Source organism: Grampus griseus, assembly GCF_964374135.1.
Source record: "Grampus griseus genome assembly, chromosome: 11".
In the NCBI taxonomy this organism is placed as follows: domain Eukaryota; kingdom Metazoa; phylum Chordata; class Mammalia; order Artiodactyla; family Delphinidae; genus Grampus; species Grampus griseus.
Genome location: NC_139005.1, coordinates 100,234,129 through 100,261,738, shown reverse-complemented (window position 1 = coordinate 100,261,738; position 27,610 = coordinate 100,234,129).

Sequence of the window (27,610 nt, the reverse complement as noted above, 5' to 3'; positions counted from 1 at the left end):
GACCCGTCTAAACATCTAGTGATGGGTATCTGCATATGAGAGATGGAGCTGTGTTATGGGATGAAATATTGCATAGATGAGGGCCTCCAGGAGCCCACATAAAGGGGGTGGGCACAGCGAAGAAATAAATAACAGCTAGAACAGAGGCAAACATATGGGGAAGGAGTCAAGGAAGCCCCCACGTGGGGAGGCGGGGGAGCCCTTCCTTGGGGAGGGGAGCTGTTGGCCATCCAAGCACGGCTCCCGGCGGGGAAGCAAGGATGTACCCTGGCAGCTTGTGGAGTCAAGTCAGCAAGTGTGACTCTGTGCAAGCCCCACAAATCACCAGAGACTGAGCAGCTCAAAACAACAGCAACAGATTCTCTCCCAGTCCTGAAGCCCAGGAGCCTGAGGTCAGAGTGCCAGCAGGCCGAGCTCCTTCAGAGGCTCAAAGGGAGGGTCCTTCCTGCCTCTTCCAGCTGCTGGGGGCTGCAGGCATCCCTTGGGTTGTGGCCACCTCCCTCTAGCCTCCGCTTCCTCCATACGGCCTCTGTCTCCCATAAGGACTTTCTCACTGGATCGAGGACCCACCCTAATCCAGCGCGATCGCATCTCAGTCTTTCACTTAATTACACCTGCAAAGACCCTATTTCCAGATAAGGTCGCTTACCGAGGCTTCACGTAGACGTGAATTTCAGGGGGACTCTATTCAAATGCCTCCTTCAAGCCTCCGTGACAAGGTTGCATTGCCAAGATGAGCAGCGGGGCAACGCTCAGCAGACGCGAAGGCAGAAATGGGCTCCAGGAGTGAGCGTCAGAGCAGCGAAGGACTGTGGACACAGAGGCGATACCGCTCTGGGCTCCCTCCAGAGGCGCCGAGGGGAGGAGGGACGGCAGCCCCCCTCAGGACTCCAGAGTGTGCGCTGCGTGTGGTTGCCCATCGACATTGGCTGGAAGGATCTAGGAAGAACTACAGCAGCTGCCCTGAGGACCAACACCAAGGAAGAAGGTCTGCCGGGGAGGCTGAACCCACAGAGGGGAGTCTGTTTAGGAACGAGCCACATCAGCCTCCTCCAGACCACAGGAGGCCCCCAGAGTCCCCCGTGTGATGGCACAACTCTGAGCAAAGCATCTCATCTCTCTGAGCCTCTGTTTCCTCAAGAGTAAAACAGACAAAACCCGTGCCTTAGAGAGCGCTGGGGAGAATGGAACAATGTGGCTTTGGAAAGCCTGTAAAACACACATCAACAAGCAGGAGGAAGCTTCATCATAATTATGATCTTTGTTTTGGTCCGTGTCCTGGGTTGACCATTTGTCCATCTTTCTACCCTTTGATGGGCAGGAAACTGATTTAGAATTATAACCAGTTGGTGAGTATGTAGCGTAACTGGAACCCTCATACACTGCCAGCGCATATGTAAATTGGTACAACCACTTTGGAAAACCCTTTGGCAGTTCCTCAAAAGAGTGAACACCCAGCAGTTCCACCCTTGGGTATATACTCAAGACAAGTGAAAACTTACGTCTGTACAAAATCTTGGACACATGTTCATAGCAGCATTATTCATAATAACGAACAAGTGGGAACAACCCAAAGGTTCATCAACTAATGAATGGATAAATAATGTGGTGGATTCATACAAAGGACTAAAAATAAAAAGAATTATAATCAGTTAATGTGGTTTTTGAAAGTCGTTTTACCTCCTTACAACGAGAAGCATAAATCTTTGGGGTTGTGCAAACCACTGGAGCTCAGTATGAATTGTTTCATCCTCGTTGAAGGGGGCAGCAGGGGATCCTCTGGTGGCTGTTCGCCTATGTTGTTGCCAGAAGCCCAGCAAATCTCTGTTCTACGCAGCCAAGATGTGGGGCTGTTCTAAGAAGGCAAAAGGTGATGGAATGGGAGCAGCCAGTAGTTCTAGACGGTGGTCAGAGCTGGCTGCCCTTGAAGGGGACTCTGGGGCATTGGTCATTGTGGCGAGTCCTTCTCTGGATACCCTCTTCCTTGACCGAACTATCTTCTCACCCTGAAGACAGCGAGCCCCTCCCCACTACCCTCTGGGAGATACAGCAGGAACAGGACTTGTGGCCACCACAGCAAGGAGGACGCATGAAGGTTGGGCGACCCCTTTCCTGGCCTCAGTGAAGACTTCACCGGTGGGTCTTCAAAGTTGTTTTCCTCCAGGCGTTGGACTGGCAGATTAGAGTCAATGTCTATTTGCTGCTGTGGATTTCAGCGATCGCTAGGTGTTACTGATTGGCAAATTCAAATACATATTGTTCTTAATTCGAGGTTAATTGTATATAACATTTCAAAGGAGGTAATCTCATTAATTCTGATTTGCTTCTAACAGTATTAAAGCACGCAGTGGAAGACCGACTCGATTGGAATGGAGCGCACGGGGAGAAACCCGGCTTTCCCAGCAGCACCGTTATGGGCACTTTATCAGCCAGGGCGAGCCAGGAAGGGTGCTGGTGGTGGAACTTCTGCAAAGAAGAAGCTCCCCGACGATGGGTGGATCTGCTTGACGGGCGTGTCCCCAGCTCCGTGCCTGGTGGACATCCAATGTTTCATAAACTTTGGTCGGATGAATAAATGAATGAATGGGAGGCCCCAGTGGGACAGTCATGGTAGATGCGGAGGGAGCTATGGTGATCTGCATCCTTCTTTCATGCCTTGATTGAACCAAAAGAAAAGCACAGAGCACCGCCCATGAGCCAGGCGCCCCGGGAGGGAATCAGCAAACGCAAAAGTGAGTGAATAAGCAGGACCTCAGGTGCAGGTGATGCCGTCAAAGTGTCAGTAGAATAGGAGACACTTTGGGGCTGGACGGATTGGGACAGGTCAGCCACCTAGTGGGGGGAGGCCCTGGAGGAGGGGCTGGCCATGCCGAGGGCTCGCTGGGGGGGCACAGACCCCAGGCTCACCTGCCTCACTTTGAAGTGAGCAAAGTCCTGGGGTGGCACCAGAGTGGGTGGGGCCCAGTGTACCAGCGAGGGCCCCCCCCGGGAGGCTCAAACAGCTGTGCCAAGATCCAGCCAGCATCGTTACTTTGGTTGTTTGTGGGAAGGGGATTGTGAGTACACAGAAGGGGCCAATGCATGTGTTATGATTTAGTTATTTACTATAAAAAGTATGATGTATCTATTTACTATATATATGATCTATTTATTTACTATAAAAATGTTAAATGTTTAAAATTGTTAAATAGCTCATAAACATCAAAGAGCAGAGTCAGGTGAGGGTTTTTTTCCAGAAAATTCTAAGCCCACCCTTCTATAAGCAGCCAAACTTGAACCCCCTGTGTGAATAGAGGCTGCCCTGCTCTAATTATAATGCTCTCACGAGCATCCTTTTTTCCCCAGAGGAAAAAAAAAGTTTCCACATTTTAGATTATTTCCTCTGGGTGTGAACATTTTTACAACTTTTGTTACTTGCTGCCGGATCATTTTCTGAGCAAATGGCACAATTTATGACACTACCAGCAACAAATGACTGCCAATTTCACCACACCGTCCTCCACGAGAGACAGTTCTGTTAATTTCAGAGTTACTTTCTGCTTTTAAGCAAAGTTTCAATCAACTTCCTTCTTCCCTCCTTTCCTTCCTCCGCACCTCCCCCCCCCTTCCATAACCAGTTATCAGGCAAACAAAGGCTGCAAAGGAGAGGCTGAGGCTCAGAGAGCAAAGGGCAAGGTGGGTCCAGAAGCCTTGGGGAGGGGCAGGGCTCTCTCCTCTGAGCCTCCCCTGCCACATCAGGGACTAGAGTTTGTAATTCAAGAGCTACTGATGCATTTGAATTAGGAGGGTGTCTTAGTCCATTCCAGCTGCTAAAACAAAATAGCATAGACTCAGTGGCTTATAAACAACAGCCATTTTTTTCTCATGGTTCTAGAGGCTGGAAGTCCAATATGAAAGTGCCAGCAGATTCCGTGTCTGATGGGAGCCAGCTTCCTGGTTCATAGACGGTCATCTATTCCCTGTGTCCTCACATGACAGAAAGGGTGAGAGAGTTCTCTGGGGCCACTTTTATAAGGGCACTAATCCCATTTAGGAGGGCTCCACCCTCATGACCTCATCACCTACCAAAGGCCCCACTTCCTAATATCACCACCTGGGGGTTAGGTTACAACACATGGATTTGAGAGGGACACATTCAGCCCGTAACAGAGGGTGGTTTGGTTGGATTTCATTTTGAAGGCATTTCTGTGACTTTCAGGCCCAGAGCATATAGAGAGACCCCACGTCAGACCCCGCTCAGTGAGGAGGTGCCTTGGACTGAGCCAGGGATGCTGGAAATAGAAGGGGTGCCTCTGGGAGACAAGGTTGAGCCAGGTAGACAGACACCAGGGGTCAGGAAGTCTCTGGAGACCTGAGGGCCTCTGGGGACAGGTGTGCACAGCTGGAGGACAGGTGAGACACCCCAGAGAGGAGGATGCAGGGAGAAGATGACAAATTCAACATGCCCAGTCACCCTCTCTCCCCGCCTCTGCCCAGCCTGCTTCTTTGCAAAAATGTCTATCCCACACCAGCTCTCCCCGCAACGGACCCAGAAAGGGTGATCAAGCTTGGGGGGAACATTGTGCTCCCCATCTTACCTCTTTGTAGCACTGACTCTGGGCTGCATGTAAACAAAGCGTTTCCGACCATGAGAACTAAGACATCAAGGCTGGGCGCTGAAATTGTTTGGAAAGGAAACTGGACAGACAGGCTCAGTGAGTGGCTGGGGAATTCCACAGGATGGGCAGCCGTAAAGAGCAGCTTTAAATCTTTATTCTAAAAAGCACACCCAACCACGAACAAATCCCATCTGGTGACAGTGAAGGGAAAACAAATAGGGAGTAGAAAATTAAATACCAATCAAGTTATTTGATTTGGGGTGTATATTTGTGACGAGAGAACTAAATCATATATTGATCTCAAATAAGAGCAAATTCAAGTTGTGTGTGTGTGTGTGTATTTTTTTTTAAGGTACAAAATACTTTGGAGCCTCAACTAGAAGGAAAAGACACAATAGAGGAAGCAGTGATTGTTGACTCTGAATTAGAATGGCCGCCTGGTATTTGAATTGATTGGATAGATTTTGCACTTTATTTTGTTGGAGGGAAGTTCATGTTATGTCTTTGCCAGTGCAACCAGCTCAGACAGATCCAGAGGATTCCTGGGTGGGAAGGAGCTCTTCCTGAGGCTTCCACCTGCGAATCAGGTAGGTCAGATGGAGGCGGAACGTGGGGGATGCCTCAGCTCTGCCTGCAGCTTCTTGGAAGGTTCCACTGAAAAGACTACAGCTGGTCTTCACCTGGAAGGATAAATAAGTGTCCACCAGGAAGAGGACAGTGAAGGGGTCCCAAGCAGAGGGGACAGCCAAAGCAGAAGGATGGCTTGGGAAAGAGATTTGGAGGGAGATGGAGCAAGGAGAACTGATGTAGAAAGTTAAGTTATGGCCAGCCTACGGAGGGCTCTCAGCGTCATTCAGAGGATGTCAGAGTTCACCCATTTATTCCAAATGCTTGCTTTTGTAGACACTGGCTGGACTTCTGTGAATATGGTTTCTGCCTTATGGATTTAAAGTCCAATGAGGGGGAGCATATGTTAAGAATGTATCACCCAGATACATATAAAATGATGAATTGTGTAAGTATATGAAGGAAAAGAGCTGGGTGCTATGCAGAAAAATACAGAAGGGGTGTCTCTTGAGTTGGAGCTCAGGGTTGAAATGAGAACCAGGCATGGGTGAGAGTTCCCAGCAAGGCAGAGGGTGGTGGGTGTCGGGCAGGGGAAGGTCGAGGAACAGAGGGAAAGTGTATGAAATTAGATTAAAAGGTAGATTTTTATTTCCACAAACAACAGCCTTGAGGGAGAAAGGCAGAGCCCAAGTGGGCATGGAATTATGATTTCAGAAGATTTATTAATCACAAAATTACATTCATTCTAGATATTAAAGCCAATTACAAAGCTACAATAATTAAGAGTATGATGTTAGCATCAGGATAGAAAAAAAAAGAAACCACAGGGAACAAAAGAGAGAAAAGGTGAGGGTGGAAATTATGATACAGGTGATGTTTCAAATCCAAGGGGAAAGGGAAGCCTTTTCTTCCAATCAATATAATTAGTATAATTAGTTACAGCCATTTGTGAAAATATCGAGATAGATCTCTCTTTAACACTTACACCAAAATAGATCCCAGATGAATTTAAGGTCTAAAATATTTTTAAACACTTAATCTGTAAGGCAATATTTACTTTTATAATCTATGAAGCAATTATACTTTATAATCACTGGGTGAGGAAAGCTTTTCTGCTCTTGTCTCTACTGGCAACAGATCAGTAATTTGACTACAGGACAATAAAAACTACATAAGGAAAATAAAGGCCATTAACAACTTTAAAAGCAAATGAACTGGTAGACAAAAAGTTATTTTTCTTAATATTTGAAGGGTTCTTACAAATCAGGCGTAACAAAGACAGCTCCAATAAGAGAAAAATGGACCACAGATTTGAATATAGGAAAATATATTCAGGCCCAGGAGAAGTCACATAATTACACGGTAAAACAAGACACACATGTGAGTTGGATTGGCCGAGGTTTTCGGAATCCTCTCTCCAGTGATGGTGTGGCCATGGGTATGCACATGTGCTCCTGAGCAGAGAGGCTGCTTCCTGGCACAGGATCTCTCGAGAGTCACTTGGCAAAGGTACCAGAATCCCTGAAAACGGGCAACTCCTTTGACTTGCCAGCACCTTCTCTAGAGATTTCATCCAGTAAATAAGTGATTAACGTGCATGTGCAAGAGTGCTTATCAGAGCAACTCTTACGATAATGAGTTAAAAATAATCTAAATACAGGATGTGTTACATTTATCTTGACGAGTCTTTCATACAAGGCAATACTATGCACGTACTAGAAATAATCACGTGAGAGATGTTTATAACATAGAGGGCTTTTCAAACCTGCTTACGAAACAATACAGCGTGCACCATTGTTGTTGAAAAAATTCTCTCTCCCTCTCTCCCTATCTACCTATCATCTATCTATCTCATCTTTTTTTTCTTTTCCTTTGTTTCTCCTCTTTTATGGGGGGGGTGTTATTTTATTTTATTTTTAACCCTTCTTTTATTGAAGCATAGTTAATTTATAACATTATGTTAGTTTCAGATGTACAACAAAGTGATTCAGATATATATATATAGATATATATATATAGATATAGATATATATATAGCTTTTCAGATTCTTTTCCATTATAGGTTAGTACAAGATACTGAATATAGTACCCTGTGCTGTACAGTAGGTCCTTGTTGTTTATCTCTTTTATATATAGTAATTTGTATCTGTTAATCCTGAACTCCTAATTTATCCTTCCCCCACCCCATTTCCCCTTTGGTAACCATAAGTTTGTTTTCTATGTCTGTGAGACTGTTCCTTTTTTGTAAATAAGTTCATTTGTATTAATTTTTTTTAGATTCCACATATAAGTGATATCCTATGGCATTTGTCTTTCTCTGTCTGACTTACTCCATCACTTAGTATGACCATCTCTAGGTCCATCCATGGCGATATTTCATTCTTTTTTATGGCTGAGTAATATTCCATTGTATATATGTACCACATCTTCTTTATCCATTCCTCTGTCGATGGACATTTAGGTTGCTTCCATGTTCGGCTGTTGTGACTACTGCAGATATGAACGTTGGGGTCTACCTCATGTTACCTAAATAGTAATAGATACTTCAAAATGTATCTGGTAACACAACAACCAACTCCTGTCCTTAGAGATAATGACGTTGGGGTTGACTTTGCTTTCTTCTTTAAATTTTCTCTGGTTAACATAAAATACTTTGAGACTTTGGGGAGAGATTAAGCTATTTCTAAAACTGAGGCAAAAAATAAGAGGCCACACAATAGTATATAAAGGCCAATCCGACTGGGAAACTAGCATGATGGAGACAGCCCTGTCTCCTCAGCACAGAGATCTCAGTCTGAGACCATGGGCCCGCCTCCCGCTGTGGGTTCAGGGCAGGCAGGGTCCCCGGCAGGAGAAGGTGGCTGCAGGAACCCTCACATTCACAGTGGAAGGCTGGAGACTGGCTTTCTGGCCCCAGCTGTCCACGTGCCTTGTGTGCCAAGAAGGCCACCTACGGGAAGCTGGAACAGATTTCCCCCAAGAAGGAAAAGCCATGCTAGGTGGCGATCCACTTTCAGACATTTCAAGCCACGTTTGCAGCCCGTGCCTTAAAAGAAGAACAGAGCTGGCTGCTTGCTTGCAGGCGTCCTTGTCCTCCTGGGCTTTGCCAACCCCCGTTTGGCTCTAGACTGTTCTGTCGGCTTAACTCCTTTCGACTTTCTTGCTCACCTGCATCTGACGATACAACCCTAAAGCAGACAGTAGACAGTCCGACTTGAACCTTTGCCCTTCACCTCACACCGTCACCACCACCCCTGCCTGTAATGAAGAAAGACCACCCTGGCTTGCCTGGGACCAAGGTGTCTGAGCAACTCATTAGAGTGTGCAGCTTTTAGGGACGATGAAAGGGCAGTTTAGAAAGTTCCAACCCTCCCAGGAATTCACCAGACACTTGTGGAAAGGTGAGCGACAGTCTCTCCTCCCCTTACCAACTCGCAGGGTTGATTTAAATGCAGCCCAGTCCATAGAATTGTCAGCTTCTACAAAGAGCCCCGTTATAAATGCCAGTTGCCTGAGACCCTGAGGGGATGTGCCGTCCATGGGGTCCTTGTCAACTCCGGCAGAGCTGATGGAAGGCCCTTGAATTTGTTCAGGGAAGAGCAAATCAGTTAGGTGAAATCAGAATTCACCGGACACTGGGGAGGGTGGCTCACAGCACGTGGCTTACAAAACAAAAGGCCTCCTGTCTGCATGTGGCTTTAAGGCTCCAGAGTTGTGTCCAAACCCTTCATTCTATTTGGTCCCCATCGTAAGTGCTGGAGTGACTGCTTGTCACAAAGAAGGACCAAGGAAATGCCACTTTTTGTAAGGAAAATGAAAATCCAGTGGCTCCAAGGTTGACACTGAACAGAGTGTCCAGGTACAGACAGTGGAGAGACCTGTGGCCCAGACGCGTCTCCAAGATTCTCCCCTTCTGGGCCCTCCGACTGGGTCCAATAAAGCCGATATGATGGCCTGGAGATGCTGACCCCTCCAGCCCTGTGCAGCCCAGGATCCATCCTGCAGCCCAGCCCAGATGCATATGGAGCAGTCCTCTCTCCAGGGTCAGGAGTAACAACAGGCAAACACCACCTGCACAGCCTAATCAGGTTTCTGCCCAGGGCCTCCCCAAGTTTACCTTGAATCTCAGTCTTCTGAGACAGGTGTCTTCTCAATGCACCATAACAAGACATCAGGGTTGCTGGTGCCCGGGTGTAACTCCAACCCTGCGTTCACCTTTATATCCTCTGACCCTCATCTCCACTTGGTGACATGGGTGGGTTATGACCACTTTCTAGTTGAGGGAAGGTCACTTTATAGGTTATGAAACTTGCCCAAACTCAAAATTCTAGCAAAAGGTAGAGCAATGTTTGAGAGTTCCAGATCTTCCAAATCCTTGCCAATACTTAATATTTTTCATCTTTTAAAAATTTAACCATTGTAGTGAATCTGGGGTGTTAGCATTGTAGTTTTAAGTGTATTTCCCTGATAACTGACACTGAATCGTTTTTTTTTTTTCTTGAATACAAAGGGTTTTCTCAAGGCTTTTGCCCGTTTTCCCGTTGATTTATATTTTCTAATTTATCTGAAGTAGTTCTTCGTGTATATAATATGAATACGAGCACTTTGTTGAATGTATTTATTGCAAATATTCTCCTACTGTGTGACTTGTCTTTTCATTCTCTTAAGGATATCATTTGATGACCAGAACTTCCTAATTTCAATGTAATACAATTTATCAGTGTTTTCTTTTAAAGTTAGTACTTTCTGGATCTGGTTAAAGTAAACTTTATCAATCCAAGGTTGTGATGATATTCTTCTATGTTTTCCTTACAAACTTTATTGTTTTATTATTCAAATTTAGATTTACACTAGGTCTGTATGGTATACAGGACAGGATTAATTTTTCCGTGTGGGTATTTAATGTTCTTTCCCCCACTGACCTACAGTGTCACAAATCAAGTGTCAACATATGTGTGGACCTGTTTCTGGACTCTGTTCTATTCTATTCCATTGATCTCTTTGTCTATCCTTAACTAATACCCTCTTGTCTTAATTACCATTGCTTTATAATAAATGTTGATAATCAGGCATTTAAGTCCTCCACCACTGTTCTTCTTCTTTAATATTTTCTTGGTCATTCTTGGTACATTGGATTTCCATATAATTTTTTAAATACTTTATAAATGTCCTCAGAAAATTTACTGAAATATTTTAAGGGATTGCATTAGATCTACAGACAAAAGTACATAAAGTGGATGTCTTTACTATATTTAGTTTTTCAATCCATGAACATGGTATAGCCATTGGTGTACTGGTAAATGGCGAACAACAGTTTCTTCAAGAGAAAATATGTGTCTTGCATTGTTTGCTAATTTCTGTGGTGTAAATACTATCACCTTAGCTAATTTCAAGGCATAAAATTGGTTCTTAAGAGAAGTTATGAACAAACCAGTGGATATAGCCCTCTATTTATTTAGGTCTTCTTTAATCTCTCTCCATAATGTTTTGTCCTTTTCTATATGGGGAACAGCATGTTTATCCCTAGGCTTTGGATGCTCTTGTAAATGTTATTTTAAATGACATTTTTAAATTTGATTTTCTAATATACATCAGATCACCAAGTATGCAAAGATAGGCAAATACATAATAAGTGATTTATTGATGCTACATCACAATAAAGGAGAAAATAATATTATCTATATTTTCAGAATTTGGGGCCATCTTAAGGAAATACAATAGATTTTTGTGTATTGAACTATTCTAAAAAACGTCAAATTCACGCATTAATTCTAATAGCTTATTTGTATTCTCTTTTTTCTTTATGTATATAATCATTTTGTATTCAAATAATGATAATTTTATTTCTTACTTCCCAATTATTCTACATGCAGTTTCTCTTTCTTGCCTTTTTTTTTTTTTTTTTTAAATAATAATAGGCATTCTTTTCTCCCTTTGTGTGTTACTACAGCTTTAAGTCTGATGTTTTGGTAGGTTATTTCAGAGTTTTGTTTGTTTGTTTGTTTGTTTGTAAATATATTTTTACATATTAAGGACTTGGCAAAACTCTATGTCTAATGTTCTAAAATTTTTGTATTACTTTGTATTGAATTTTATCAAATACCTTTGTTTTATCTACTGAATGATGTAATTTTATCTTTTATTCTGTTTTTACTGTATATTATGTGGAATGATTTTCAAATGTTAAATCAACCTACAATGCTTGGATGACAACCAACATGACTGCAATATATTATCTCTCTACATTGCTCAATTCATCGTGCTGATACTTTGTTTAGTATGATTGTATTTATGTTCATGAAAAAGGTTGTCCTGAAATTCTCTTTTCTTTTAAAGTACTTGTCAGGTTTTGCTATCAAGACTATGCTGGCCTCACAAAATGAATTGGAAAGTATCCCTCTCACTCAGTTTTCAACAGTTTTGTCATGATGGGCCTTGATGTGGTTTTCCTTTTATTGAATCCACTAAGGGTTTATAGCACTTCTTGAATCTGTGGCTTAAAGTTTTTGTCACTTCTGAAAATTTTTCAGCTGCATTGTTGCCTTCAAAAATTGTGATTTCCCCATTCTCTTTTATTTCTGCTAATGGGACTACCATCACACGTGGGGCAGATCTTTCCACTGGGACCCATATGTGTCTTATAGTCTATTTAATATCTTTCATACTTTTCTCAATGTGTTGAATATTTTATTCTAATCTATCTTCTAGTTTATTAATTTTCTTTTAAGCGATGTCTAAACTGCAAGTAAAATGTTTTTTGAATTCTTTATTTCAGTTATTTTTGCAGTTCTGGAATTTTCATTTTAGCTTCTTAAATATTTTTATGTTTCCTGCTGGCATTCTCTTTGTATTTTAATTTATTGAATACATTAATTATCATTATTTTAATATTTGTTCTGACAGATCCAATAACTGGATTTCCTGTGAGTCTGTTTCCATTGTTTATCTTTTTCTTAATATCCAATCAACGTCTGATTATCTTTTTTGAATGCTGAACATTGTAGGTGGAATAGTGTAAAGGTCATTTGAGCCTCTGGATGATGTCGTTCTATGGAGGCATTACTTTTTCTTTTGGCATTTGGGTAGGAACAGATCTCTTTAATCCAATAAGAGAGCAAGATGATTGAAACATGGCCTTGAGTCCCTGTGAGGGCTGTTTTTTTCCAGTTCACCCGTATTCCAGAGCATAGAATATTTAGGTTCTCCACACTGAAAAAATACCATGTGTATGAGGGCCCCTTATTTATGTGAAGCCATGAACTCCAACTTTTGTCCCCAAAGCTCCATGGGTCTATAAAAACTGGTCAGCTCCTCAGCCTTTCAGCCACAGCTAGAAAATCAGCAACTACCCGGAAGGGAAAAGCCATTCCAGATGTTAAGCTCTGCTCTCTCCTTTTCCCTCCAGAAATTCTCTCTAGAGTTGTTGGCACCCAAGTCCTGTCAGCTCTTTACTCTTATCCGTCAACCTAGAGGTCTTACCTTTGATCAACACCATTCTGTCATATTGTCGTGATGTTGTAGCTTTATAGTAAGTCTTGAAATCAGGTAGTAAGAGTCTTCCCACTTTGTTCTTCCTTTTCAAAATTATGTTGGATATTCTACTTTCCTTGATTTTCCATATAAACTTTAGAATCAGCTTGATTTTATATACATATATGTATATATTGTGTATTTTATACATTTTTATTGCTGTTCAATAAAGGTGCTGAGGCAATTCAGTGGAGAATGATAAGCATTTCAAAAAGTGGTATTAGAATAATTAGACTCCATCTGCAGGAAAATTAACCTCTATCCAATACCTTGTACCATATAGAAAAATTATCTGGGAATTAATCATAGATCAAAAACCCTAAAGCTATAAAATATCTAGCAAAAAATAGAAGAAAATCTTTGTGGCATTGGGTTAGGCAAGTAGTTCGATAAGGCACGGAAAACATAAATCATGAAAGGAAAAATTGTTACATTGGACTTCATCAAAACTGAAAAATTCTTATTGAAAAGACACTCCTAAGAACACAAAGAAAACAAGCCAGAGACTGAAAGAAAAGATTTGTATATTTAGTGAAACACTGGTTTTAAAAAATATATTAAAAAATTCACAAAAGTTAATAATAAGAAACGAAACAATCCAATTTAAAAAATGAAATGGACAAAAGATTTGAACAAACCCTTCACCAAAGAAGATATGCCAAATAAGCGTGAAGCATGGGAAAAGATACTTGGCATCACTGGTCATTATGGAAATGTAAGTAAATTTAAATCAAAATGAAATACCATTACCCAACCAGAAGAATAGTTCAGTGAAACTAAATTTGTAAAAATATTGATAAGGTCAACTGCTGGCAAGGACGTGGAGCACCTAGAACTCTTGTCCATTGCTGGTAGGAATGCAAACTGGTGCAGCCCCTTTGGAAACCAGCTTGACAAGTTCTTTTGAAGCCACATATACAATTACCCAGCAATCCCACCTCTGGGTGTTTGTCTGAGAGAAATAGAACCATATGGTCACACAAACACCTGTATGCGAATTTTCACAGAAGCTTTGTTCATGACTGGAAAAAAAAATCCTGTAAACGAATGTCCATCACCTGGTGAATGGATGAACAAGTCATGGTATATCCCTACAGAGGGAATACGATTCAGCAATAAAAGCCAACAGTACATGCTACCAATTCCAATAGCATAGGTGGATCTCAAACACGTTATACTAAGTTGAAAGAAGCCAAAGACTGCATAATGCATGACTCTGTTTATATAACAAATTGCAAAAGGAAAACTATAGAGGCAGCAAACAGGTCAGCGGATGTCAAGGAATAGGGGTAGGGAGGGGGATTTGACTATTAAGGGGAATAGGAGACCTTTTGGAGGGTAATGGAAACATTCTTTATCTTGATTAAGGAAGAAGCTACATGACCCTATGCTCTTGTCACAATTTGTAGAACAGTACATTTTTAAAAGGTGAGTTTTGCTTTTATAAAAATGATTATTCAAGAAACCTAACTTTCAAAAGACAGTTAATCCTTTCTCTTTAATATATATCTATTCTTTATTTATTTCCTCTGGTCATTGCTTCTTGTGTTTCATAATCCTAGTTGGATAATTTATCTTGTGTGGGTGCTTTTGCCTGGACAAACTAGGGCTTACACAATAGTTCTGTTTTCTTGCTCCAAATGGAGACTGCAATTTCCAACGAGCATTTCTGCTGTCACAACTCTGGCTTGGAGTGCAATCTCTGGCCCCAACTTCTCTGAGGGACCAATTATAAATTATGACTGGTCTTAGAGTTGTGCCCAGCTTCTACTGCTGTATTACCAACTACACAATTGTCCTGGCCCTCACCTGCCTTCCCTTGCTGTCAGGCCTATCATTTCTGTCTGTATTAGCCTCTCTTGGTTCCTACCTTGGTTATTGGTCTAATCAGGTTTTATACATTTCCTTGAGTTCCTTTTGGTAAAGTGCACATCCTCAGAATATCATTCATTCAATTTATCATTTAATAAATTTAAAATGTATGCAATTTTTAAAATACATTCATACATCATGGTCAATAGAATTCTCATATAACTTCAAGTTTTCCCATATTTGTTCTCATTTGTTTTTGGCTCTAGTGGTATTTATCTGTGTCCTGGGGCTCGCCCGCCTTGCTGCACTTGGGCGGCTGAGCCCATCATATGAAGGAGCCCAGGCTTCCGTGCTAGGGAAGGGCCATATGCAGAGCCCGTGTGCTCCAGCCAGCAGCCTGCCAACCACCAGATGAGTGACCAGGGCAACGCTGGATCAGCTAGCCTACCCACCAGTGGACAAGCCCAGCTGAAACCAGCCACACCGACACAGGTCAGAGGAATGACCCAGCCAACCCACAGAGCCAAACACAACAGTTGTCTCAAGGCACTAAGTCTGGAGTGGTTTCTTACGCACCCAAAGCTAACAAATATAATTGTTATGTTCGTAATGTTGTTTCCTGATAAGGTGACTTCCAGTTATGAATTTTCCTTTGAGGATTATCCAGCTGAATGTGTTAAATTTGGGTGTGTATTGTTCATCATAGTCTGTAATTGAAGTCTCCCTTCCTTCCTTCTTCCTTCCTTCCTTCCTGCCTTCCTTCCTTCCTTCCTTTCTTTCTTCCTTTCTTTCTTCCTTCCTTCCTTTCTCCCCCTCTTTCTCTCACTCCTTCCTTCCTTCCTTCTGCTAATAATGACTTAAGAGAACATTTACATTCCATCTTTCCTTAGATTTTAAACTAAGGAAAATCTTTTTATTATTTTCTAGTTTTATGACAATGTGGTTTGCAAAAGGAGCCTGAACAATTTCTGCTTTTGTAATAGACTGCTGATTTCTTTACGGCTTAAGAGTTCATCTGTTTTTATAAATGTCCCAAGAGTTTTGGAGAAGAATAGATATTCCCTACAGGAGTCATATTTCAATGATTGATGTCTCTTCAGTTCACCTTTCCCAGACTGTGTGCTTCACAGGGACATTATGGCCGTCCTCTCACAGCTGCGCCCGGCATGGGAATGCTACCTGGCACGGAGGTGGGTGCTCTATCCATATGTATTTGCTGAGTGATAAACAAATGGACTTAATTAACAATACTAATCAGATCCTGTATTGCCTTACTATGACTCATTATTTATTATTTGTTACGATGACTTATCTTACTAATATGATGAAAAAGGAAATACATGTATTCATTATTTTGCTACCATCCTGCTATTGCCAGCGTCTCCATGGGTATATAACACTCTTTCTTGTGCCTCTTTCTATATTATCTGCTGGGCATAAGTTTTCCTATATCTTTGAGGTTAGCTTTTATCTCTATAAAGTTGTAGCTTTGTCTTTGGATGCATCTTGCCATGAATTCATCTTTGTCTGATATTAATATTGGAACTCCTGTAAACCTGTTGCCTGATCTATTTTTGCCCCTCCATGGCAGAGATGGCTAGGTGACCATCCAATACCGAGTATTCGTTTTATCCTTGGTTTAAAAACAGAAAGAAAAGAAAAGAAAAAAAAAAGCCACTTTTATTTAAGACATCAATGTGCACATCTAAAAAGTCACATTGTCCCTGAAGTAGGGATGGTGTTTTGACTAAGTTCCGACCAATGAGATGTAAGGGGGAGTTGCTTAGTGGGACTTAAGGAAGATTCCTTAAGGGATGGCCAGGGAGCGCCATCGCGTCCCTTGCCTGTGCCCTGCTGCCTGGAAGACAGATGTGGTCAGTGCCCTTTCAGCCATCTCGGACACGGAGGCCCTCTGAGGGCAAAGGCCACGCGCTAAGTGACAGTGCAGCGAAAAGACAGAGGAGATCTAGTCTCCGTGGCACCACAGATTGGCCGCACAGCCCCAGGGTTCTGACACCTGGACTTATATCACATGACAAAGTAAACTCTCACAGCCATATTGTGCAGAGCCCAGACTAAACTCCAGATCAACTCACTCCAGTCTGTGGTCAAGACAGAACTGACCGGCCTGAGCCTCCGACCAAGAATCGGGGCTACTCCCTTCCTCGTCCTCCGTGGGTCCCACATCACCCCACACCATCCCCACTCACCTCACACCAACTCTTATTCATATATTATTTACAAGAGTTTTTTAATTTCCTTCAGAATTCTAAAAATTCTTCGACATTTAAATAATTCCAACACTCAAAACTCCTGCTATGTCATAACTTGATCATCCTTGAGCTCCTAATTTGTTTTATCTATTGATGGGCACAGATCTCCAAATTACATCTAAAAAAGGCTACACGGAGTGTGTGTGTGTGTGTGTGTGAGAGAGAGAGAGAGAGAGAGAGAGAGAGAGAGAGAGATTCTTTTCGTATAGACTTCACACCTTAAAAATCAATCAACCCAATTCAATCAACCTTCACTGGAAACCAAGTTATTGGATTATACAGGTTTTCTCTTAAAATCTTGGCAGAAACAGCAGACACTTCTTTCTTTCCTTCTTTCTCTGTAAGCATGGCTGAGTGAGCATATTACACAATGTAGGCTCACAGGGAAAATGGTTAGGACTCGAGCCTAAGCAGAGCTCTCTGGCGTCAGTCCCTCAGGAAGCCTGGGTGGAAGATGAGGACGCAGGCAAGTCCCTAACCTAATAAGTTAATCAGACCATCCTCACTCAACCTCAGACTCACACCCAGACCAGCATCTCCATACCAGTGGGGTCCATGGGGGCCACAGCAGCGAGGGATTGTCACTTTCCCTGGTAAACATCGTGGCTTCCTCTTCCAGCTCTCAGCACTGCAGGTGAAAGGCTGGTCCTGGGGTCATCATGTGTGTCCTGCTGACCCTTTGGAACATGAGGAAGCGTGGACCCACAGGAACTTGGGGTCTGCATCCTCCCCCACGTGGAAGTGCTGATGCAGTCCAGCCCCTCCAGAGACTGCTCTGCAGACTGGATACACCACCAACACCCTGAAGGAGGCCCTTAGGCAGAAATTTCACTTGGGGACTGGAGTGGGTTAGATAGAGGCCCCCAACAGATATGTCCGTGTCCTAACCCCAGGACCCTGTGAATGTGACCCTTATTTGGAAAGGGGATCTTTGCAGATGTAACAAACTTAAGGATCTCCAGACAAGGTCATCCTGTGTGGACCCCAAACCTTGATGGAAGAAAGGGTGGACCCCAAACTTTTATGGAAGAAAGGCAGAGGGATATTTGAGACACACACAGGAGAAGAGGCCACGTGAAGATGGACGTAGAGACCGAGGGATGCTGCCACAAACCAAAGACCATCTAAAGCCTCCAGAGGGACCAAGGCCTTGCTGACACCTTGAGTTCTGAATTCTGGGCTCCAGATGGTGAGAGAATAAACTTCTGTTGCTTTCGGCTACCATGTTTGTGGTTAATTGTTACAGCAGCCCCAGGACGCTGATACAAGGACTCAATTCATTAGTGACAATTTATTAATAAAAATGAGTTCAAAGTTGGGGTATTTTGTGCTGCCATCTGGTAATGTTTGTGGAACCACCTCTGTCAATCTGAAATAGGATACAGAGTAGAGGGTGCACTTGTGGCCGGGGGTGGGGGGCAGAGGCAGCAGCCCCTCTGAGGGTTTGGGCATTAAATGTGGCAGGGGAGAAAGCTGAGGCCAAAAGGACCTCATTCATGTTGGTGTAACTTCTCTCTTCTACCTGGATATTTACACAACGGTTTTCTTTACCTTTGCCATTTAAGTTTCCCTGGATGGGTCTCATTTTGAGCTTAATGCAGTCAGCTCCTTCTAACTGATGTTCAAGAGAAAAAACTCATCTTCCACATCTCCCAGTTTTGCTCAATTCTGTGTCTTCAGGTCTCTTCCCAGACATATCAACGGCCCGCTTGCCGGCTCTCTGAACTCTGTCTGCCACACTGAACGTTGCTCTCATTCCTTCTACCTCTCTGGCCTTCCCCTCTCCAACCAGGAACAATAATGAACAGCTTCCCAGGGGCCGGCTTGTCGGGCTCTGGGTTTTACACCAGGGTGGTAACTATTGTCACTATCTGTAGATCAAGCAACCTGGGAACAGAGAGGTTAGGTAAACTGCCCCAGGTCAATCAGCCTGTCAAGGGACAGAGTCAGGATCCTCAAGGGAAACCTTCTTATTCTCTCGGGACGAACAGAACTGGCCCTGCCCCCAATCCCTACAGATGTCCCATCCACTCCTAAAGCATCAGCTCTCAGTCCAGCAGGAACTCTGCCCCCAGACATCCAGTGCAAATGCCCTGACCCCCTCTGAGAAACCTCCACAGGGCAGCAGTGTCTGTGTTAGGACAAGCAGGGCCCCCCAGAGGGACATGAGATCGCTCTGTCTGTCGGAAGCATGTCCGAGCCCATCTGGGGTGATTAACGGGACCCTCCAGCCCCTACTGGCTGCACCTATTCTAAAATGTTCTTCGGAACCCTAAACACATCAGACGGTGGCAAAAACAAAAACACCGCCCAAGCAATCGCTTAGAAACCCAAGCTGTTTTTTTCTTTCCCAAGCAGAAGCCTGTCCACACACTTCAGTACTTTTACAGCCTTTATTAAGAGCAGCGAGAACTCAGTCTATTTGATTTATAATTGAAAATCATAAACTATAGCATTCACCTGCTGTTCCCAGGCAATGGTGAAATGATACAAGGCTATTGCATCACTCAGCCTGGTAATTGGCGTGAGCCGGCATCAGTATGCGCCGCGGTGTTCCCAGAGGCCCACTAACAAGTTGATACAACGGCACACGCTGGAGAGCAGAGATTTAGTAAAAACATTATTTCGTGCTGATTTGTTCTCTAACCCGGGACACACAAGGGCGCTTCATTAGTAGGGGCTGGAGGAGGAGCAGGCCTGGGTCCAGCGTGGACTCGTGGCCCCCAAAATCCTTGGCCGCACGGAGACCCCTCAACACCAGCCCAGAGCACATCCGGGCGATGCCTCGGGCATCACCGTCACCAAGCCTGGAGTGGAACCCACGTGGGTTCACACAGCCAGAGAAGACAGTCTCCCCACTCAAGGACCCTCCTTTGGGGTCTGAAGTCACTCCCTGCTCCAGGAGGGCTGGTCTTCTGCGGAGCACGGTTCTGCCTCATCTGGCCGGCCCTAGAGACATAGAGGCAACTCAGACGCAGACCCACCCGCCCCTCCCTCCCCTCGGAGCTTCTGGGTTGGAGCAGGGGCTGTTGGGGGGATACATCACAGCAGAGAAAATGAAAAGAACAGTCTAGACGAAGAGCTGGGGGTGGGGTCGAATCACTTTTGACTTGTCACCTCAGGATCTCCATGAGTGAGTCATGACCATTACCAGCTGGGCTTTGCAGGACCCCTCGGAGCTGGGATGCAGGAGGGTAAGTGTGAACCAGCCATGGGGACACTTTCAGGTGTTGTGGAGGTGACAGCAGGGGATGCGGCACTGTGCGTTGCCAGCCAAAAACCATCATTGGTCCTGTAACATCCCAGTAGAATCTTTTGTCCAATTTTTTAATTAATAAAAAGAAGAATGACACCAACATGTATGATGTACACCTATGAATGAGGCATTTTTGTTTCATTATATCATTTTTTATTTTGATTTTTTAAAAGTTAACATGAAATAAAATTGACTTTTTTTGCTTGGCAGTTGTATGAGATTTAATACTCGTGTAGATTCCTGTAACCTCCACTATAATCAGAGTAAAGCTTCATCACCCCCAAGATGCCCACTGGAGCCATCTCTTTGTAGTTAAATGCCCCCCACCCCAAACCCTGGCATCTACTGATCTGTTCTTGGTCATTCTAGGTCAGCTTTCCAAGAAGATGATATAGATGCATCCCACAGTGAGAGCGGCTTCTTTCCAACAGTGTAACGCTCTGGAGATGCACCCATGTGTGTGTGGGTCAATATTCCCTCATTTTTTATTGCCAAATCGTATTTCATTGTATGGATGTATCACAGTTTGTTTATCCAGTCACCAGCTGAAGGACCCTTGGGCTGTTTCCACTTTTTGACGATTATGAATAAAGCCCACATAAACTTTGTGACCACCTAGAGGGGTGGGATAGGGAGGGAGGGAGGGAGACGCAAGAGGGAGGAGATATGGGGATATATGTATATGTATAGCTGATTCACTTTGTTATAAAGCAGAAACTAACACACCATTGTAAAGTAATTATACTCCAATAAAGATGTTAAAAAAAAAGCTCATATAAACATTCGTGCTGTGTGGAGCTTTCGTTTCTCTACAATAATTATCTAGAATGGGATTGCTGGGTCATAGAAGAATGTACATTTAACTTTACAAGAAACAGCCAAACTTTTTCCAGAGGAGCTGTGTGTACACTTTTGCATTCCTGCCAGCAAAGTATGTGTGAGTTCCAGTTGCTCCACATCCTCATCAGCACTTGGTATTATCAGATTTTTTATTTTAGCCTTTGTGGCAGGTGTGTAATGGCATCTCATTGTGGTTTTGATTTGCATTTCCCTGATGCTGAACCAGGTTGAGTATCTCTTAATGGGCTCGTTTACCAGCAGTGTGTCCTCTTTGGTGAAGTGTCTGTTCAGATCTTATATTCATTTCTCTTCCCCATTGGGTTTGTTTCTAACTGTTGAGTTTTGCAAGCTCTTTACATGTTCCAGATACAAGTCTTTTATCTGATATGTGATTTGCAAAGACCTTCTCCCAGTCTGCAGCTTAGTTTTTCATCCTCTGAACAGGGTCTTCCGCAAAGCAAAAGCGTTTTAGTTTTTATGAAATCTTATGTAATTTTCTTCTTAGATTGTGCTTTTGGAATTCCTTATGTGACAGGTCGCAAATATTGACTCCAATTTTTACTGTCTAAAAATTTTATACATTTACTTTTATATTTAGATCTATGACGCTTTTGGAGTTTTTATACGAGGTGTAAAGTTTAATTCCAGATTCTTTTTTTGTATATGAATGTCTGATTGTTCCAACACCATTTGTTGAAAAGCTCATCCTTTCCCTGTTGCACCCTGGAAATCTTCACTGAGACATATTTCTGTGGGTCTGTTTCTCTGTTTTCTATTCTGTCCTCTTGGTCTTTATGTCCATCCCTTTGTTACAACATGGTCTTGTATACTGTAGCTTTATGGTAAGTCTTAAAATCAGGTAATGTGCTTCATCTAAATTGATGCTTCTCTTTAAAGTTGTTTTGGTTATTCTAATTCCTTTGGTTTTCCATATACATTTTTTCTTTGACCACGTGGCTTATGGGATCTTAATTCCCCCACCAGGTATTGATTGAACCTGGGCCCTCGGCAGTGAGAACGTGGAGTCCTAACCACTGGACCACCAGGGAATTCCCTTCCATATACTTTTTTTTTTTTTTGGTGGTACACAGGCCTCTCACTGTTGTGGCCTCTCCCGTTGCAGAGCACAGGCTCCAGATGAGCAGGCTCAGCAGCCGTGGCTCACAAGCCTAGCCGCTCTGTGGCATGTGGGATCTTCCCGGACTGGGGCATGAACCCACGTCCCCTGCATTGGCAGGCGGACTCTCAACCACTGTGCCACCAGGGAAGCCCTCCATATACATTTTTTAATGTTCATTTATGCCTACAAAAGAGAATCCTGCTGGAATTTTTGTTGAAATTTCATTAAATCTATAGTTCTATTTGGAAAGAATTTAAATCTTAGCTACTTTGGGTATTCCCATCCACAAATATAGTTTCTCTCTCCATTTACTTAGGTCTTCTCTGATTTCTTATATCCATGTTTTGTGGTTTTCAGTATATTGATCCTGTATATGTTTTGTTACGTTTAAAGCATAATATTTCATATTGCATGGAAATGTTTTAAATTGTATTATTTCTATTAATTTTTGTTTAAAGTATCCATTGCAAGTATATAAAAATATAATTTAATTTTTATATGTTGACCTTGTATTTCTACATCCTTACAAAACTCACTTATTCAAGTAACTTTTTTGTTGATTCCTTGGGATTTTCTATGTACACAATTAAATCATATGCAAACAGCTACAATTTTATTTCTTTCTTTCCAGTATTCACGCCTTTCATTTCTTTTTCTTGCTTTCATGCACTGCCTAGGACTTTCAGTACAGTGTTGACTAGGAGTAGCGAACATGTGCATTATTGTCTTGGTGCTGATCTTAGGAGGAAAGCATTAAGTCTTTCACCATTAAGTATGATGTTAGCAGTAGGTTTTGGAAGATGCCCTTTATCAGGTCAAGGAAGTGTTCTACTTTTCCTCGTTCGCTAACAGCTTTTTTCATGAATGGAGTTGAATTTTGTCAAATGTTTTTCTGTGAAATTTTATTTGATCATAAGGTTTTCTTTGCAGTCTTTAGTATGCTGGATTATAGTGACTGGTTTTTGAATATTGAACACATCTTTTTATATTCTTGGACTCAATTTGCTAACATTTTGTTGACATTTTTGCATCTCTGCTCATGAAAGGTATTGATCTTTTTTATACTCTCCTTTTTTACCAGGGTAGATCTGCCTTCATAAAATGAATTAGGAAGTGGTTCTCCCTCTTTAACTGTCTGGGGAAAAAGAAAAAGCTGTATAGATATGGTATTACTTTGTCTTTAAATATTTGACAGAATTCACCAGTGAAATCATCTGGAGCTGGGCATTTGTTTTTCCTTTGGAAGATTTTAAGCAATAAATTCAATTTCTTTGATGGATATGGGACTCTTCAGGTTATCTATTTCTTCTTGAGTGAATTATGGTAGTTTGTGGTTTGGAGGAATTGATCCATTTCATCAAAGTTGTCAAAGTTATGTGTGTAGAGCTGTTTGCAGTGTTTTTTAATTAACATTTAAATGTCTGTGGAAAGTGTAGTGATAGCCCCTCTTTGTTCAAATTGATCATGTCTTCTCTCTCTTTTCTTCCTTCCTCCCTCCCTCCCTCCTTTTCTTTCTCTCTCTTTCTTTCTTTCTTTCTCTCTTTCTTTCTTCCTTTCTCTCTCTCTCTCTCTCTCTCTCTCTTTCTTTCTTTCTTTCTTTCCCAGTCTGGCTAGAAGTTATCCATTTATTGATTAAAAAAACAACAAAACAAATTTTGGTTTCATTCTTTTTTGTTTTTAATGTTATTGTTTTCCGCTTCAGCCATTATTATTCCCTTTCTTCTCTTCATTTTGGGCTTATTTTGTTTTTCTTTTCTGTAGTCTTAAGGTAGAAACTTATACTTTTTATTCTCAGCATTTCTTCTTTTCTCCTATAAACAATTTAATGCCATGCATTTCCCTCTCAATGTGTTATTAGCTGCAGCCCACAGATTTTATATGTGGTTTATATGTCACATTTTCATTTTTGTTCAGTTCAAAATATTTTTTAATTTCCCATAAAACTTCTTCTTTGACCCACGTATTAGTTAGGAGTATGCTGCTCCAATGTCAAATGTTTATATGTCACATTTTCATTTTTGTTCAGTTCAAAATATTTTTTAATTTCCCATAAAACTTCTTCTTTGACCCACGTATTAGTTAGGAGTATGCTGCTCCAATGTCAAATGTTTGAAGATTTACCAGCTCTTTCTCTTGTCAATTTCTAGTTTCATTGCATTTTGTTCAGAGAACATACTTTTCAAGATTTCAAGTCTTTTAAATGTATTGAGATTTGTTTTGTGATTAGAATAAAGCCTACTTGGTGAAATATTCCATGTGCACTTGGAAAGAATATATATTCTTCTGACATTGGTTAAAGTATTATTTAAATATCGTTTAGATCCATTTGGTTGGTGATGCTCTCAGTCTTCTGGGTCCTTGCTTGTTTTCTGTTTGTTCCATTGATTACTGACAAGGGAGTAAAATAGACAAATTGCCAATTTGTCCAGTTTCTCTTTCAGTTCTATCAGTTTTTGCTTCATTTACTTTGAAGCTCTACTTTTTAAGACTGGTATATCTTCTTGGTAGATTGAGCCTTTTATTATTATGTAATGTTCCTCTTTATCCCTGATAATTGCCTAGAGAAACCCTGTGTGCAGCAACGAAGACCCAATGCAGCCAGAAAGAGAGAAAGAAAGAAAGAAAGAAAGAAAGAAAGAAAGAAAGAAAGAAAGAAAGAAAGAAAGAAAGAAAATATTTATTAAAAATAAATAAATAAAATAAAATAACTTTACAAAAAACTGGGTGTTATGACTGATCTCCATCTCTTTCTTTTAATTGGTATGTTTAGACTATTAATGTTCTGTTTTTCTTTCCTATTTCCCATTTTCTTATTTAATTCTTTTAATATTTAATATTTTTAGTATTCCATTTTATTTTATCTACTGGGTGTTTGACTATATCTTTTGTGTGAGTTTATTTTAGTGATCGCTATAGGAATTATAAACACAATGAACTTTCATATAGAATTTCACACAGCCCATATAGAATTGATATTTTGCCCTTTCAGGTGGACTGTATAAACTTGAGCATCACATATGTTCCTTTACATCCTCTCTACATTGTATTATTCAGAGGAATTACAACCACAATCATTGAAAATCCTATCAGACAATGTTATAATTTTTGCTTTCTGTGGTCTTATTTTAAAGCATTTCAGAGAATAGTCTATATACCCAGAAAGTCATCATTTCCTTTGTTGTTCCTTTATTCCCCATGTTCCAAATTTCCCTCTGGTATAATTTCCTCTACTTCTGAAAAAATTTCTCCAGCATTTCTTTTAGAGCAGATTTGTTGGCAACAAATTCTCTTAGGATTCCTTTATCTGTCTTTTCTCACCTTTACTCTTAAAAGATACATTCTGCTGAACACAGAATTCTGGGCCAACAGTTCTTTTCTTTCATTTAAAATTTTTTTTAAATGTTATGTCAGTTCCTCCTGGCCTTCCTGTTTTCTGAGGAGAAATCTTGAATCATGGTTTCCTTACATTCTATTTAGGGTCTTTCTCTGGCTACCTTCATTCTTTTGTTTGTTTGGTTTGGGGTTTTAGTTTGGGGAAGGGGTTGTCTTTAATTTTCAGCTGTTCAATTTTTGTGTGTCTGGTCAAGGATTTCTTTGAGTTTATCTTCTTGGAGATTCTAGAACCTGTAAGTTTATATCTTCCCCAAATCTGGGAACTTTTCAGCCAATATTTTTTCAAATATTTTTTCTGCACCATGTTCTTTTTTCCCTCTTTCTGGGACTCTGATGACATGAATGTTGGAGCTCTTTTGTTGTCCCACTGCCTTCTGAGGTTCTGCTCACTTTCTCTCCATGTCTGGTGTTCAGAATGGATCATTCCTATTGATCTGTCTTCCAGTTCACTCACTGTTTCTTCTGTCATCTTCAACCCACTAGTGACTCCATCTGTGACATTTTTATTTCAGTGATTATATTCTTCAGTTCTAAAACTTCCATTTGGTCCTTCTTTATACCTTCTATTTCTTCACTGAGACTTTCTAATCTTTCCATTTGTTTCCAGAGTGTTTGCCCTTACTCCTTAAAACCATGTTTTTTTAAGTATTTTTCTAATAATGCCAACATCTGTGTCATCTCGACATTGGTGTCTGTTGATTGACTTTTAACTTATAAGTTTGCTTTTCCTTGTTTTTTTTGGGGGGGACACCAATTAATTTTGGAGTGTCTCTTGAACATTTTGATTATTATGTTATAAGACTCTAGGTCCTGTTTAAATCCTGTAGAAAATGATGATGTTTTGTTTAGCTGATAATCCACCTGATTATGTTCAGAACAAAGTTCTGAGACTCTTTCTGTGGATTGTGGTTTCAATGTCAGTTCAGTTTTCAAAGCCTTTGTGGTGCTATGCAGACCTGACTAGTGTGTGTGCCACCAGGTGGCCAGTCTGGGACTTGGGCAACAGTGTATCCTGTAGTTTAGGTCTCAAAGTCCATGATGTTCTCTTTGAAGTTAGATCCAGGTATACACAGCTTGGAGGGAAGCTGGAGCTCATGCACCACTGTACAGGATAGCTGTCTTGACTTCCTTTCTCTTCATGGCTGCCCCACAGTTTCTAGTTCTCTGGGGCGCCCTTTTGCAGTCCTCAAGCCAGAAACCTGGGGCTGCCATTTTTCTGCCCTGCCATTTACTTTCCACAACTGCATTTGTGTCTGAACCAAACACTAGAAGGATAGAGAGGACAAAGCAGTAGGAACTCACCTATTGCTCTTAGGATCCCCTCTAGTAGAGGGAAAACTCACCCACCCTATGCCTTTAAGGTGCCTGCCCAGCCCACCCACTTCTGCTGTATTCTCTTGGGATTGTGGCAAGAAGAAAGGATAAAAGCAAAAAACAAAATGACTGATTCCTTCACTGTCTCTAAGCCTCCGGAGGCTCCTTTTCCATTTTTCAGGCCAAAAAGCAAAGGCTTTTCTTGAGGCTCTTTCTGTCCATACCTGGTATATACGTCCACGTTTCATGCTGCCTTTAACACCAGACAGGGAAGTACCAGGGGAGAATAAAATAGGAAACTCACCGTCTGTTTGGTGCTGGTCTACTTCTCTCCACCTCCTGCCCTGTCCCTCTCTGAGCCTCACATAAGCTCTGCCCAGGTTTCACATTTGCATTCAGTAGGATGACAAGATGGGATGTGATGAATACTTCTTGCTCAAAATTATATCTTTAACCTTCTTAGCAATCTTGCAGGGAAGTCATCGTTATCTCCCTGCTGTCAATAAGGAATCTAAGGCTCAGAGAGGTTACATAATTGACCCAGGATCACACAGCCAGTGAGTGGGATTCAGAGCCAGGTCTGTGTGACTTCAAATCCTGTGCTCTGTCTCCACAGCCCCTTTCGGGAAGCTGTGTAGGGGAGGGCAGTGATGCCTGGTCTGGAGAAGGGAGCCCAGATCCTGCACCCAACTCTCTATCCGTGGGACTTTCCCTGAGTCAACACCTGTGTCTGTACTCACATTTACCATCTGTAAAATGAAGGAGGTTCTCAGGTACTTTGCAGGTCAGACATCGTATGGTTTTCTCTTTGGACAGGTTATACCCAAGAAGGCAGTTTGTGAAAGCTTCCAGTTGCTAAGGGTAACCTGGGCATCTAGGATGAATCACCAAAGTTACTTTTCCCCTA